We start from the raw sequence: 12,280 nt of genomic DNA, 5'->3' as shown, positions 1-12,280 counted from the left end.
ACAGCCAGCGGAGATAACTTTCGTGTAGGATTCGAACCCGAGATTCTTATATTACGAGTCGAGGGCCTTAACCACCTGGTCATGCCGGCCCGTAAATTGTAACGACGGAAATACCCAATGTTTTTCCATTATTGTTGTTTTCTGTCCTCCCTATATAAATTAAGACAGCATAAAATCTACTTGAATCCAATTTGTTAAAAACGCTCAGTGAGTTCACCCTCACCAGATTTATCATGACGGATTACCAAAAAAAAATATATAAATTTTCGAGTAAGTACCTATCAATTTTGAAACAACACGGATTGTTTTGACTACTCTTTTCAGATAAAGAAAACGCTAATTTTTTATATTTGTATCATTTCATGACTTCTTAAATTTTACACGCCTCAATTGTTTAAATGGTTGTATTTCTGAATATCTATGGATTGTAATGAAACTTAAATGGGATATTTTTTAGTTACCCCAGTGGCTCAGCGGTATGTCTGCGGACTTCCAACACTATAAACAACTTTTCAATACGCGTAGGGGAAAGATCCCAGATAGTCACTTGAGTTGCGTGGTGCTTAATTTAACAACAACTATACTTATTTTCTAAATTTTTCCTAAAAACCCTCGTCCGTTTTTCACGTAAAAGTTAAACAGACGGATCACGGGAAATGAATGTTTCTTATCAAATGCGTTTTTGTTAATAAGTGACTTGCCCCAGCTTCAAACCTCAGAATTTCACTGTGGTATCAGGGAAAAAAACTAGAGAAACCACAAAATAAGTACCATGCGAGAAACTAATATATTATTCACGTGAATTAATCTACAACTTAAAAATACCCATTGCTTGAAACGTGAAAGATTAGTCATTCCGATTAAAATATTATAAACACGTATGGAGCTTGTAAAAATATAATTTGACACTAGATGGTGCTAGTTGTCTTTTTTAAATCAATAATATTACTTATAAAACTGTTTTTATTGTAAAATCAACATTTTCTATCGTGCGTTTTAACTTTTCTAAATGTAAAAAAATATTGTAATTTTACAACATCGACGGTTTGTATTACAAACATTCAAGTCATTTAGTGGTTACCTTGGTTACATTTTTAAATTGTTTGGTTACTCTTTCCCCCACGCTTTATCTAGTTATTATTCAGAAATTGTTTCGTATCGTCAAAAATATTACTATAAACTTCATCCAACTCGGGATTGAAACTAGGCGCCAAATATATTCGCCATTGTATATTCAAGGACGTTATACTGGCCAATCCCACTGTCCCTTAGTAAAGAGTAGTACGAGAGTTGTCGGTAGGTGCTGGAACAGTTGTATTTCCTATATTCGGCAGTTCAACATTGGAGATAGTAGCATATCTACTTAATAACTTTCCATAAACAATCGTGTAACACTTTTGACTTTACCTAATGCAACGTTCACTGCAAATAACTGGGCAAACAATATGAACAAAATCAACGCTTTCTTTGTAAGATACATAGGAGATCCCAATAGTAACTAACCTGATTAATTACAATATTAATTGTATTTTATGTGTCATTCATGTCATTTAAAAACACTTTAACCATTATTAACAATATTAATTACAACATTTATTGTATTTTAAGTGTGATTCGTGTAACTTAGAAACTTTATAACCACCAGTATTGGACCCGTAAGCAATTAAATACATATATAGTTTTAAAATATATCTAAAGTGCTGACGTGAGTCCCTAAGACAGTTGATTGGTGGAAAAAAATGAGGTCAGTTAGGTATTTCTAAGTTTACAGGTTACACATTAGATTAATGATTAAATGATTGTGTGTTGCTATTTTTAGTGAGACAGATTGAAGATCTATTGTTTGTCTGTGGGTTGTGTAAAGAGTGAACAATAGTGTGAGTCTTTCCCGTTTTCATTGTCATATACGTATTATCTAAGTTATTTTATTTGTTTTAGGGCACGATTTTTTGCTGTTCTATCTCGAGTTTACTTCCATTTAGACTATTTTTCATCAAAGTTTCAACCGTATGTGAAATTATCTCTTTATATGTGAAGTAAGTTTTGAAACAAAGCCAAAAGAAACGTGTCACATGAGAAAAAGTAAGTGGATATACTATAGTAGAGAATGGTAACATTGATCATATTAAGAGAAGTATCTGTGAAATTAAAAGCATAGGGCTCTACTTCTTTATTCGTTTAACATGCGAAAAACAATTAAGTGTTACAATGAAACGTAGATTCTTGAAGGCCTCAACTATCCACGTTTAACACTACCATTCACCGTCTGAAGCCTGTTATGGGAAGACTGTTGCTCTTAATGAAAATGATTGAAATTAAATACATAAAAACGAACTTTAAAATACAACTAACTATAAAAAATGTATATTTATATTTATGCTGAACTTTCCTTAAACACCAGTTCGAATAACTTAATCTCTTTTTGTTTAATCATGTAAACTCTTATCTGGAAATTAAAATAATACTATAAAAATTGTTAGGCCTATTTTTTTGTATTTGCAACGTTAATCACAGTAATTTTTGTTTGTTCTTTGAATTTCGCGCAAAGCTTGTGTTTGTGTTTGTGTGTTTTTCTTTTAGCAAAGCCACAAAGGCTATCTGCTCAGCCCACCGAGGGGAATCGAACCTCTGATTTTAGCGTTGTAAATCCGGAGACATACCGCTGTGCTAGCGGGGGGCCGCGCAAAGCTACATAAAAGCTATCTGCGCTAGCCGTCCATAATTTTGCAGTGTAAGACTCGAGGGAAGGCACCTAGTCATCACCACCCACCGCCAACTCTTGGGTTATTCTTTTATCAACGAATAGTGGGATTGACCGTAACATTATAACGCCCATACGGCTGAAAGGGTGAGCATGGTTAATGTGACGGGGATTCGAACCCGCTACCATCGGATTACGAGTCGAATGCCTTAACTCACCTGGCCATGCCGGGCCCACAGTAACAAGACCACTAATTATTTGTTTGTGAAATGTTCTAATAGTGAGGTTCGATGTGTTTGATGAAGCAACTTCCAAGTCAGATTTCATATTGCCCTTGGTAAAATTAGTTGTGGTCAGAGCAAGTGTAATGTACGAAACTGTCGGTCCATGTTCTAAATAAAGGAATAACCTGAAACGCCTATTGGGAGACGTCATTAGAAGTAAACGTTTAAATTAATATTAAAGGTAAAACAAACATTGTATAATTTTGTTTGTGTAGGTGTGCCGTCATCTTAGGAGAGTTAAAGAAACTGATTTTGACAATACTTCTTGACACAAAATTATGAACAGTATTAGAATATTTTATGGACTTTTAATCATGTTTCTCATAGTTATTATTGAGTTTGAATCTGCAAGATTTATAAGCGTCCCAGTAGAAGTTTTTTTTTTTGTCTGCTATTCATATCTTTGTTGCCTTTATTGAATATATAGACGTGGCTTGAAATAATCTATTTACAGTATTTTGGTGCATAATTGTGGAAGATGAAGTGAAAATATCACTTTTCGTGTTAATTAATCCGTACTAATATTCGCCTTCAGAATTCGAATGGCTATTTTTCATAAATACATAATTTGGTAATCCATACATGACCCTATGAGAGTCAGATAATGGTTAATAAGGAAAGGGAGAAGCGGTGATAATTACTGACCACAGAATACATGCACTAACTAGCGGGTACCGCTTTACGACGTTTCCTGAGGATAGCATTCACAGTAAGAATAATCTACAACAGATTATCAGAGCGATTTGTGCTATAGTCATGTGAGGTCAATGGTCCAAAAGGAAGACTCGTAGAAATATGAGCACCATTAAAATGTGATACATCTTTATATAAGAGAGCAACTCCAAACGCAAACCTTGACGCTGTTAGTAAATGTTCGCTTGGCTTTTAAAATGGTAGATTTCTCCTGGTTGGGTGTTGCTATGGAAACTGTGAAAACCTGCTTTGAGCAACTAAAGACTTGGTTCAGCATGAATAGAGTGCAATTGCTGAGACGTAGCAAGTCGCTAATGGGTTTGTTTCTAGAAATCATATCTTAGACTTGTACTAATGGTCACTGGTAAAGAAATTGTCGAGTGAAAATATTATTTTCATCGTATCTCTTTAAGTGTGTTGTAAGTTTGTAACGGTGAATATGACACCGAAAATAATCCACCAGTCGCGCCAATCTGTCTGAGTAAAGCGCAACCTGAACTTAAAGACGTTGGATCACAGCTCAAATAAAACAGACTTGTGTGAAGATGTTAACGTAACGTGTTGTTTGTTTAAACCAACTGAGAAAGTTAAAAAGACAAAACATCACTTGAAAGTAGATTGTCATAACATTCTTATTTGGAATGTGATTTGTTGTACATTTGATTAATAATATATATTTTGTATTCTGTAAATAAGTACACAACTGGCTTGATGAAAATGTGATATGTGAAAATAATGAAATGCCATTTTCATTATGTAATTTCTATAAATATTTACAACGAATAGAACAATAAACTGGCAAGCGTATTGCGTCTATATATATATAGGTGTGTGTATATAATTGTTTACCAGGTGAATGTCTCTCTTTATTCATTTATACCATTACTAGATCGGCCCATATGCATTAGATCACTACAAAAGTATTCGAACGAACAAGGTTTCATTATACTTTTGTAAAGAGTTTGAAATCCTTGTTTATTTTCAAGTTTTATTGAAAAAATATATATGAAAGTAGATTAAAACAAATACACCTCGACAAATAAAGTTTGCGGTATTTATTTTTCTGCATAATACCGGAAGCGAATTACCAAAGACCTTCATACTTATGTGTTGTTACTTTCGCCACCGAAGGTAGACAGAGGTTATGTGAATGGGTTTGTCATTAAAAATGCTCGAAAACGGTTGAATGTGTTTGGATGAAAGTTGGTATAACTTTGGATTATGACCTAACTTAAAAGTGATTAATTTTTTTTGTGAAAGTCAAAGGTATATGTCACAGAAAGGTTACGAAAATAAATCTCTATCTGTTACCATGGAGACACATTTTTCACAATATTTTTTATAACTCAGTCAAAAATGATCAGATTTTGATGAAACATAGCGGACATATGTAGAATATTATTACTCATTGTTCTCCCAAAAATGGCTCGTGTTCGTTGACAAAGATGAACATAAGAGCATCAATGACCAGAGGGAAGAAACACCAGTCAGAAACGAACCGAATAGCAACATTGACCGTCTCTTTCATAACGCCCAGATGTGAAATTTCGGAGTTATTCACAGCTTATCATGGGTTAGAATCTTCTAATAAATAATCTCTATACACTAACCAGTAAGCTACTCCTAGTCCAAGAGTGAGATAGGTTTGTTTGTTTTTGAATTTCGCGCAAAGCTACTTGAGGGCTATCTGCGCTAGCCGTTCCTAATTTAGCAGTGTAAGACTAGAGGGAAAGCAGCTAGTCATCACCACCCACCGCCAACTCTTGGGCTACTCTTTTACCAACGAATAGTGGGATTGACCGTAACATTATAATACCCACCACGACTGAAAAGGCGAGGATGTTTCGTGCGCCGGGGATGCGAACCCGCGACTCTCAGATTACGAGTCGCACGCCTCAACCCACCTGACCATGCCGGGCCATGAGTGAGATAGGAAACTGGTAGACAGGAGTTATGTAAATATAAACTTTCGCCAGGAAAAGTATTTTTATCAGTACATAAGGTTAATACTATTCCACATAATAAATACTTAAAGTGAAAGTGTTCAAAATAATTCTAAAGTGAAGGTACTTAAAATTCTACATTTATCATTCGTGAAACTAAATATTTGTAATGGTTCCTGTTCACCGCAAATAATTAACCTTAAATTTTAATGTTATAATCCCTGAAACATTAGAAGGAACTTTTTTCCCAACATATAGTAACTGTTACAACACTGTTTTGGAAGACATATAACAGATATAAAACCAGAAAAATAACAAAATAGTTGCAATATTTCTTAAACCCATCAAACTCTCTTAACTTTTCAAATTTATTTTGCAAATCCAATAAACAGTTTCGTAAAACACATTTTCCAACTCAATTTCCAATACACAAATCACGCTGTTATGACACAAAATATCAACTGACAAAACGCTATTTTTCAGTAACTGTGACAACCTTTCAAATAACGTTGCCATGTAAACTTCTTTTGTATTTAATATAATGATCAAACATACAAACTAGAGTTAGTATTTCTAGACATAAGAACCGTTTAGTTAAATAAGGAATGGAGAATCTGTTGGGGAACCAATGAACCAGAACCGGTTCAAAGCTTAACTTATTTGTGCACATTCAAAGAAAGAAACTTCAAAACACCAGAACAAGCAGAATAAAAGAACATCGAAATGATTTAACTTTCCATGACGACCGCACGATATAAATACAAAAAAAAAATGTTTTTTTTTTATATGAGAGGCCCGGCATGGCCAAGCGTGTTAAGGCGTGCGTCCTCGTAATCTGAGGGTCGCGGGTTCGCATCCGCGTCGCGCCAAACATGCTCGCTCTTTCAGCCGTGGGGGCATTATAAATTTACAGTCAATCCCACTATTCGTTGGTAAAAGAGTAACCTAAGAGTTGACGGTGGGTGGTGATGACTAGCTGCCTTTCATCTAGTCTTACACTGCTAAATTAGGGACGGCTAGCACAGATAGCCCTCGAGTAGCTTTGTGCGAAATTCAAAAACAAACAAACAATTTTATATGAGTTCAGGTATGGGAACATCAGGCAGAACTAGGGTTTAGTCTGTAAAAAAAGGGAATCACCAGTAGCTGCAGGACTTAAAATTCTTTAAGGTAGGATTAGAGCGACTTAATGTACGAGGCCTTTGGCGTGGTCAAATATATTGATTTAAAGCGTTTGACCTCATGAATCCGAAGGTGTAATTCGATTTCAAATCGGTCAAGATGTGGTGGAGCTATGAGCTAAACGTTTGTACTTGAAAAACAGCAATAGAAAAAAAAACGTTCAGAACCGTTCTATGCGCCACTATGCTGGAGCTAACAGTTGCTGGCACAGAAGAAATAGTAACCCTCATATTTTACATGCTCAACAAAAAAATCAATAACCGTGGTGCGAACTGTAATTTTAGTGACGTGTATGCCTGAGTAAAATGTATACGATGTATCTATCAGTCATGTTCGTTTTCAGAGGTAATCACTGAAACATTTCAGTCCATCTGTTAGACATTCGCGACAAATATTCGTACAAAAATTCTTTAACCTGATGTGACTATGACACAGCACATCTTCTAGTGTAAAATCATATCATGATTTAAAGTATTTCAGGAGACAGCTCGCACCATGCACGTGAAACAAGTCTTTATTATAGACGAGTTAGACTTATATATGCCATACACGTCACCAAATTTTCACATGCGATTTCTAGATTCTACTTTAAGAGTACTTACACTTTTCGCAAATCAGGCCACAAAGTGGCCTGTAAGAAAAAATACCACAAATGAAATATTGTTTGTTTTTGAATTTCGCGCAAAGTTACATGAGGGCTATCTACGCTAGCCGTCCCTAATTTAGCAGTGTAAGACCAGAGGGAAGGCAGCTAGTCATCACCACCCACCGCCAACTCTTGGGTTACTCTTTTAAGAACGAATGGTGGGATTGACCGTCACATTGTAACGCCTCCACGGCTGAAAAGGCGGGCATGTTTGGAGCGACGAGGATGCGAACCCGCGACCCTCAGATTAGGAGTCGCACGCCTCAACCCACCTGGCTATGCCAATGAAATATTAGGTGGACTTGAGGTAACGTACACTCCACCTTGGTTAACCCCAACAAAAACATTAATTTTATCATCTTCCTGTCCACCATTTGTTACCATGGTGACGAGAATAACTGAAAGCTTGGAGACTGGTGCGCTGGGCGAATCACTTTCTGCTCGAGATGAATAACGTACATTATGAATTTATCATATTTTTGACACTTTGGGACGTACATTTTTACGTATTAATATTAGATTAGCATTTATACAAATGGAACATCTTAGAGTGAACTTAGTTCATAACGCTAGTTTTTCCTACTTCCGGTTTAAATGATATTTGTTCAGGCCAGTCTCATGAACTATTTCCACACACATTTTGTGCTACAAGTTACAAAAATACTCATAGAAGAAAGTCTGAAAAGAAATGAAGACGAAATATCAGGCTTGTATAGTGAGGCCTTCATTAAAGTGTTCTAACGTACGATGTACTTCCATTAACACAACATTCCTAAATCACAAACAACTTTTAAAAAAATATCCAGTCTATAAAGTCAACCTTTTAGTCCAGAATTGACGATGTTAGATGGTATCTCGTTAATTTTCTTAAGGATGTTTGCTTATCTGAGGATAAAGTTTATTGAATATCGTACCTAAATGAACAAAAGAAATATTGTACATCTTTTCAAAATTGTTAGTTTAGGTACAAACGATATTTTTTCATTCCGTCATTGTGCTCACCAAACATTAGGGTGATTATACTATTAGTTAATCATAGTGTTCGTGCTCTAAGGTTCACGTAAAATATTACTGTAAATTATATTTTAATGTTCTAAATTTAGTTGTTTAGTTTACATCAAATAGGTTCATAAAAAGTCTTAAAACATCTATAAAACTTACCATGTCACTAAGCATCTAGTAACTAGACATGGGTGCATCAGTTACAATTACGAACGAGTTTGTTTTGTGCTTCAGAACTGAGTTTAGTTTGTATTCAGCGTTATTAAAACTATTCATAAGTCAGTGTCAAAAGTGGAATTTACTGCACTTATTTACAAATGTATGTTTTCTTAAAGGATTATTTTGGTGAAAAATAAGATATTAAGCTTGAATTTCAAAATGATATGGCTAGGATACGCATTGACCAGTTTTTTTAACCTGTCATCTTCTTTTGTTGTAGCAAGATCCACCAACATGTGGTCTTTGTGACACTCAAATTAAAATAGCCTAAAAGTTTTACCGTCGTGCTGTTGTTACGACTTTGAGCTCCTCGAGGTGGATTCCTGTACGTGGTGAGAGGACGGACCTCGCAGAGAAGGTTTTGTACATACAAATTACCTCCCCTGGGATCTGAACATCTACATACGTGTTTGCCGTGTGTGGCGACCCGTGAAAGAGTGGAGATGATTCAACCCCAATACGCCACTTTGGCATTAAATTCCTGTAGGTGAGCGGCATTGGAGTGGCCCACTACAGGGTCAATCAGCTGATCCTCTTGGGCTATGATCAACCGAGCACCAGTGTTGTACTTATTTTGACGTTTAAATCGCCCCTTCCACCTGTCACTATCAAGGCAGGATACGTAAACTATAACGTAAGGCCATATATTCCAAACCCTCTTTGATGTGTCAAGATTCAGCGATTTGGTCATTCAACGGCATGTGTCGTGGTTCTTTAACGTGTGCTCGTTGTGGTGGCAAAGACAACGACACCTACGAGTGCGAATTGGAAACTCACTGTTTTAACTGTAACGGTTCCAGCGCCTCTCACTTTTGTTCTTGTCCTAAGTATGTGGAGAAGAAAGAGGTGCAACCTTTTAAAGATTGTGAACAATATTTCCTACCCAGAGTCTCGGAAGTTATTGTCCTTCACTCCATCTCAGACATATGTTGCTGTACTCCATTCCACTACAACATTGGTAGTGCAGACAGTTCTCTCCTTACCTCCAACAGCGTCGTTTTCATACAACGTGAAGAGTCTTATGTTCTCCATGATTAAGAGAGTTGAAGAGTCAATGTCTATGACACTATTCCCACCATTCCTTCCAGTGGCTCCAGCTTCTGGCATCAGCTCGGGTCCATATCCTACTTTGGTTCCAAGATGCAGAACGATTATTTGTCCACGCTCTCAATCACTAGAATCTATGTTCACTAAGAAAGAACATCATTACGACTCGGAACGACGGCACCATTTTAGACACGTTTTATTATGGGTTTACCCCTGGCGTTTGATAGTCATTGGTGATAGTGGCACTGTCCACCTTATTAATGTTTTTAAATTTTAAGAGCCATTGGCTTTTTTCATTGTATTTAAGTTATTATCTGCTAGTTGAAGTTTATTTACTTTTATTTTGATTTACATTTTACATGATTTTAGTTTCATTTTTTTAAACCGGTTATTCAACGGAGATAGCACAGTTGCTTTTTTATCAAACAATCATCCAACCAATTAACGCGTGAAAGCAAAACCTAGGATTTTAATGAAAAGTAGAATTAAAGAAAATTTCGAAAATAGAAGAAAGCCATTTTCTAAATAGTTTTATCTCCAGTTTTCATAAAACGTATCATAACTTTCATAATAATAAAAGAGCCGATTGTTAAGATAGAATTAGTCAGAATTTGGACAAGGTCCCTCTACACCTGCACATAAAAAACGTTTTAAGTATTTAATGTTTTTTAACATATTCATGTCTTTTAATAAAAATGGTTTTAAAAGTTACGTAATCTTCATCTACTAAGGATCTTTGCTATATTCCCAATCTCTTAAACATACTTTCAAGATTTTATGTTAACAGAATGTAAAGATGCGAGTGCGTATAATATAATAACAAGCGTTGCATTATTATTGAGAAACAATTTAATTATGCCGAATACAAAATACAACTGTCATGGTATTCAGTTTCTTCGTTATTTCCCAATAACACAAGTGGAAGGTGACGGATATATAAAAATTATGAGAAAATAAAAATTAATTAATTACCAGCATTTTCGGGAAATGTGTGGGGCTTCCCTCAATCAATACAAAATTTTCCATATATGTATAATGCTAGTTCCATAACCATTTAGCGACTAGTTTTCCAGTATCATTAGTTAATAAATGGTTAATAAAAGACCGGCATGGCCAGGTGGGTTAAAGCGTTCGGCTCGTAGGTTCGAATCCCCGTCACACCAAATCAACCGATCAATCCAACTATTCGTTGGTAAAAGTGAGTTGGCGGTGGGTAGCGATGACTAGCTGTCTTCCCTCTAGTCTTACACTGCTAAATTAGTGATGGCTAGCGCAGATAGCCCTCGTGTGAATTTGTGTGAAATTCCAAAACAATGGTTAATATCTGCAAAAACAAGCTTAATAATGAAATATGCAGAAAAGAACTATTTTTTCTAATTTAAATATAAAAAGCATCAACAGATAGTGTAAAAACTGAGGCATAGATTTATTGATTTTCACTGATTTTTGGAGTTGCAAAAAACGACAAACAAAAAACTGTATCATATGTCGTGCCCTCTATTGTGAAAATGAATTAACAGCTATATTTGTGTAAGAAATAACTGAAGTCGAATTTTAAAAACTGATCTTCAAAGATCTAAAAATAAAACTATTGTTTAAAGTTAATATAATCAGCATCATTCGTTGAAAAAAGGCTAATCATTAATACAGTTATCTCTAATATTATGGTAAAAAACACCAAAAACTCTGGTGGCGAGTGTTGCTGAGTACAAGAAAAGTATTCAAATTGTGGACTTTCAGTAAAAAAAAATAATTAAATAACCAATAAAAAAACTTTGATTTTATGAACTCTCTAAATGGAGCATCTGTTATAATCAGTGTTATTATGGTGCAATTTTCCACTTTTCACACATGTGTAGTATAAATTGAGAGATTAAAAGCACTGTGTATATGACCCCTCACACCTTTAAGTTAAAACACACAACACCCAACTTCACTGCCTATATAAAAACAATAAATTATAGTTAAAAAATACCACGAAAAGCACATGAAGTTTCAGTTTAAGTGCTAAATAAGTTTGGTATTTTCAGTTTTCAATGTACCTGATAATTCCAAGTAGTCAAATTGATGGACAAAAAACAAACTGGAGTTAATTATAGAAACAGTTAGCTAATATTACTTATGTTAGGATGACAAAGAACACGTGCCTGCTATTAATAAAACATCCTTGATGAACAGTCATATTTATAGTTAAAATAAAAGTTGTAGCTACAGACATTCACAGGCTCTTATGTCATACATTTTAAATAATTAATTAAAATATAAACAGCCAAAGCCAATTTATTAAACAGTAGTGATTTTAAAATGTGCCTGCTAAAAGATTTAAACATACTATCCTGATGTTCTGGCCTCCAATAAAAGTCTTTCTCAAGGGACTTATTCTTTATGTGCCAATATTTGATAACTGTGTTAATTAGTTTGCCATCTATTAGTTTGTCTTTAATAATTAGTAAATGCCTATATACCAGTACATCTCTTTAAGAAAGGAATATGGTTTAAAATAAACTACTATTAGCTGAGGAAAAAAATTATATTTGTCAATTACTTTGCCTTAGATTCATGG

This window comes from Tachypleus tridentatus, chromosome 12 (assembly GCF_004210375.1).
Source record: "Tachypleus tridentatus isolate NWPU-2018 chromosome 12, ASM421037v1, whole genome shotgun sequence".
NCBI classification, from domain to species: domain Eukaryota; kingdom Metazoa; phylum Arthropoda; class Merostomata; order Xiphosura; family Limulidae; genus Tachypleus; species Tachypleus tridentatus.
The sequence above is the reverse complement of the archived record's forward strand: the minus strand, read 5'-3'. Positions refer to the sequence as shown.